The following is a 5,210-nucleotide window of genomic DNA, read 5'->3' as shown; positions in this document are numbered from 1 at the left end:
AAGATTAGGTATAGGCTACATGTATTAAGAATAGGTATAGGCTACATGTATTAAGATTAGGTATAGGCTACATGTATTAAGATCAGGTATAGGCTACATGTAATGAGATTAGGTTTAGGCTACATGTATTAAGATTAGGTATAGGCTACATGTATTAAGATTAGGTATAGGCTGCATGTATTAAGATTAGGTATAGGCTACATGTATTAAGATTAGGTTGTATTAAGATTAGGTATAGGGTACATGTATTAAGATTGGGTATAGGGTACATGTATTAAGATTAGGTATAGGCTACATGTATTAAGATTGGGTATAGGGTACATGTATTAAGATTAGGTATAGGCTACATGTATTAAGATTAGGTATAGGCTACATGTATTAAGAATAGGTATAGGCTACATGTATTAAGATTAGGTATAGGCTACATGTATTAAGATCAGGTATAGGCTACATGTAATGAGATTAGGTTTAGGCTACATGTATTAAGATTAGGTATAGGCTACATGTATTAAGATTAGGTATAGGCTGCATGTATTAAGATTAGGAATAGGCTACATGTATTAAGATTAGGTATAGGCTACATGTATTAAGATTAGGTATAGGCTACATGTATTGAGATTAGGTATGGGCTACATGTATTAAGATTAGGTATAGGCTACATGTATTAAGATTAGGTATAGGCTACATGTATTAAGATTAGGTATAGGCTTCATGTATAAAGATTAGGTATAGGGTACATGTATTAAGATTAGGTATAGGGTACATGTATTAAGATTAGGTATAGGCTACATGTATTAAGATTAGGTATAGGCTACATGTATTAAGATTAGGTATAGGCTACATGTATTAAGATTAGGTATAGGCTACATGTATTAAGATCAGGTATAGGCTACATGTATTAAGATTAGGTATAGGCTTAAGATTAGGTATAGGGTACATGTATTAAGATTAGGTATAGTGTACATGTATTAAGATTAGGTATAGGCTACATGTATTAAGATTAGGTATAGGCTACATGTATTAAGATTAGGTATAGGCTACATGTATTAAGATTAGGTATAGGCTACATGTATTGAGATTAGGTATAGGCTACATGTATTAAGATTAGGTATAGGCTACATGTATTAAGATTAGGTATAGGCTACATGTATTAATATTAGGTATAGGCTACATGTATTAAGATTAGGTAAAGGCTACATGTATTAAGATTAGGTATAGGCTACATGTATTAAGATTAGGTATAGGCTACATGTATTAAGATTAGGTATAGGCTACATGTATTAAGATTAGGTATAGCGGTCTTAATGTATTAAGATTAGGTAAAGGCTACATGTATTAAGATTAGTTATAGCGGCCAACATGTATTAAGATTAGTTATAGCGGTCGACATGTATTAAGATTAGTTATAGCGGTCGACATGTATTAAGTTTAGTTATAGCGATCGACATGTATTAAGATTAGGGGTATTTTTTGAAAAATTGTTGAGATTTTTGTACATTTTTACGCCGTTTTTTCAATAATTTCTAAAAACTCTCTTCTGATTGGTTGAAAAATCCAGTTGAAAAAAAACAAATGAGTTGAAACAGGGCAAAAAGAGACACAGATTACACATTAAGCAAAAATACAATATAAAAACAAATAAAAGTGATCAAAAATTAAAAGTTGACTAGTACTATACAACTTCCATCAGAGTGAACAGTTTGCTATGTGGTGCACTTTTTTTAGCATTAAAAAACAATAAAAAGCTCAAAATTACGCAAAAATGATGTCAAGCAGCATAAAACCTTCTGAATCGAATCAAACTTTACAAAAATTTTGCAGAGTTCTTGCAGTTTTTGCAGAATTCTTGCAAAATTTTGGCTCCATTTTGCATTTCAAGCTAGATTTTGATCAAATACTTGATTCTGATTGGTTGAAATTACCAGTTATAAAAATCCAATGAGTTGAAAAATGGCAAAAACACACAGAGATTACACATTAAAGCAAAAATACAATATAAAAAGAAATAAAAGTGATCAACAAATTTAAGGTTGACTGGTACTATACAACTTTCGTCAGAGTGAACAGTTTGCTATGTGGTGCAAGTTTTTAGCATTAAAATTCAATAAAAGGTTCAAAATTACGCAAACATGATGTCAAACAGCATAAAATCTGCTATATCGAATTAAACTTTACAAAAACTTTACTGAAAACTGAATTTAAAAATTCAAAATTTATCCTAGATGTTCTAAGATGAGCTTTAGCCGACATTAAATAGCAAGATGGCGCAGTGGTAGCGTTCTGGGCTCATAACCCAGAGGTCGGTAGATCGAAACTACCTCTTGCTAATCTGATATTGTCACAGTACTAGTGAACTCGTAATCACTCATAACTTGGAAAAACATCAAATAATAGAAAAGCAAATGAAATAGAAATTAAAAAAAGACACAAAGTAAACTGAGCACATTAAAATACATACTCAATCTAAGGTTTACATGGGAAAAGTATCAGGAAACTGAAAACTGAGGCGCAATTACCCAAGTGGGTTAATAAAGTCGATGAAAAGAACAACTTGCGTAGCTAACTGAGTAATAGTCACAAATGTTAAAAAAAATAATATCGACTTTATTAGCTAGCATGTTCTGTTTATTATGTTTTTTTGCACTCAATTTACATCAAAACAGGAGAACTACTACTCACACTCAATAAAAAGCTAGTTTTAAATCGTGCTTAGTCGATTAGATTCTATGCTAAATATTTAGAAAAATGTAATTTTTAACAATTTAATGTACTTTATGTCATAGAGTGCCCTTTTCTATATGTTCTAGATTAAGTTAAATACTTGATTCTGATTGGCCGAAAAGATTGACCTTCATGAAGAAAATGAATTGAACCAGTACAAATATAGAGAGATTACAATATGAGCAAAATACAATATAAAAACTACAGAATATTGATCAACAACTTATAAGTTGACTAATGCAATATAAATTTCGTCAGAGTGAACAGTTTCTTATGTGATGCAGATTTTGCCATCTAATATACAATGACAAAGCTCAAAATTAGGCTAAATTGATATAGAGTGGCATAAACTCTACTAAATTGAAGCAAACTCAACAAAAATTTGTAATTTTTACGAAACACTAATATAAAAATGAAAAATTATATTTTCACCCATCAAAATTTATCAATTTCAAGTTACAAATTAAAGACTTATAGAAAAAAGACAGATAAACGACTAATACACACAATTTTTGTGCTAACTAGAACATAATCAGTTGATTCGAAACAAATTTTGTGAAGAGATGTGGCTCTCCACAAGAATTTCTCAAGACCGGTAAGGAAAGCAAAGGACTTTGCGCGCCCAGTTCAACCATTCGTCTACGTGATACAGCTGAGCTGCAAAATTAACAGAAGAAGTACAAAACTCATACAATAACCGTTGCCTATGGCATAAAACTCGTCTGTTCGACGCATAGTATCTGTAAAAGTTATAATTTGTCTTCCAAAATATCTCAGGAAAATCAAAAAACGATAAGAACTTGCCTACCAAATTCAACAAATTCTTTTTGAGATGGATTGTCAACAAAAATTAGAGGAAATTTGCTAAAACATTTCTCATGTCAAATAACAAGGTCTGGTAGTATTTTGTGTCGAGGGCAATGATAATGCAATATTACAGCAAATTGATAATTTCGTCAGCTTGCTACGTGTTTATTATGTTACACAGATCAAAAAAGTTCGAACACAACCAAATTTTTATCGAGTGGTTAACAACGCTAGAACAATTATCTAATGTCAACTTTTTAAAAAGATTTTTAAGTGGAAGGATTTTACCTATTAAGAATGAAAAATCTTCCAATTGATACAGTTATGAAGCTAAAAATGAGTAAAATTGTGATAATTTAGATTTTCTTTTGTTCAGGTTAGCCTAACAATCAAATCATCGAAATGAAAGATACACACTTACGTCATACTGTGACCATACTTTGTGCATTTCACTGGGAGATTTTTATCGAGAGCAGGCATTGTTATGTTAGTTCAAGATAAATTGGGTAAAAATCAGGTTAAATTGCGGAGCAACTGAATCTGAAAAAACAGAAAGTATAATGATTAAAAGCTGCTACGTAACTTTGAGCTACTCGACAATGACTCATCACTTCCATATATGGAAATGACGTCATTTCTATTTTTATATTCAGGCGACATGTCAGAACATTCTAGAAGATTGATATGATTCCAATTGCGACAGTTCTGCATATAATTAACTAACTTTCAGTTTAAATGTACAAATTCATTCCGTGGCGAAAAATTCGAACTTTACACTTTTTTCTCATTTTCCTCTCACTCTTATTTATTAAGCTTTACTAGAATTTTTCCATACAGAATATCTCACCAAAGAAAATACAACCAGAAAATTATTCTTTAAAAATTCACAATTCTTCTAGTGCTTTGAATAAATGTAGTCCAAATTTGTGTATCTCAAATATTGATAAAACTTACTGTCTGAGATCAAATTTAGTTTTATTGAAAATAGAAACTAGCGCATAAATTTGCTTTCAACACAACAAGAGAGAGATCAAGAAAAAGTTTCCATCTATTATTGAAGAACAAATTTACGTTGTACAACTTAATGTTGTTGTAATAGAACCTCCCGCCCAATCAGACTTCAGCTTTAGAAATCTAATTCTCAAGATAAACGATTTCATTTTATGCATTGCTTTTTCTATTTTAGTTTTCTTTTATATTAACAGGGTTTTACTTGATACCGTATTCATTTGTGAAAAATGTTGATCAAAAATCACTTACAATTTTTGGAAAAAATTTACAAAAGAAAGGAAGGAATCGCTGATGCTTACAGAGTAGACGAAATTGATGTTGACTCCTATTTTTTTTTACAATTTCTTGGATGTTTTTACTCAAAACAACAGAATCATCCGATTTAGTAAAGGATTTGAATATGCAACCTTTTCTATAAAAAAAATTCGAGTATGATGACTACATAACAAAACAATCTTTTGACTTATCGTCAGAACTACACATCGACAAGTATGAAATGCTTTTCATATTGAATTCTGTCCCAGAGACAATGGAACAGTACAGAAATTTGTCTCAATCTATATATATCCCAATTCTTGAACCGTTAACAAATACTTCATCTCTGCAGAGTGCGCTGTTCTTTCATTATTACAAGGACTACAATGAAGAGGGAGTAAGAGTACGATTTGGAA

The 5,210-nt window shown here is 30.9% G+C and overlaps 1 non-coding gene across 1 annotated transcript; it reads left to right on the top strand.

Annotated features, from left to right (window-relative positions):
* Positions 1-2,255: 2,255 nt before the first annotated feature.
* On the top strand, positions 2,256-2,327 carry Trnam-cau (transfer RNA methionine (anticodon CAU)). Its single transcript has one exon. It is a non-coding gene; the product is annotated as a tRNA-Met (tRNA).
* Positions 2,328-5,210: the final 2,883 nt, after the last annotated feature.

Source organism: Convolutriloba macropyga, chromosome 9 (assembly GCF_964194025.1).
Source record: "Convolutriloba macropyga chromosome 9, txConMacr16.3, whole genome shotgun sequence".
NCBI lineage: Eukaryota > Metazoa > Xenacoelomorpha > Acoela > Convolutidae > Convolutriloba > Convolutriloba macropyga.
Note: the sequence above shows the minus strand (reverse complement) of the source record. Positions and strands in the feature narration are given on the sequence as shown.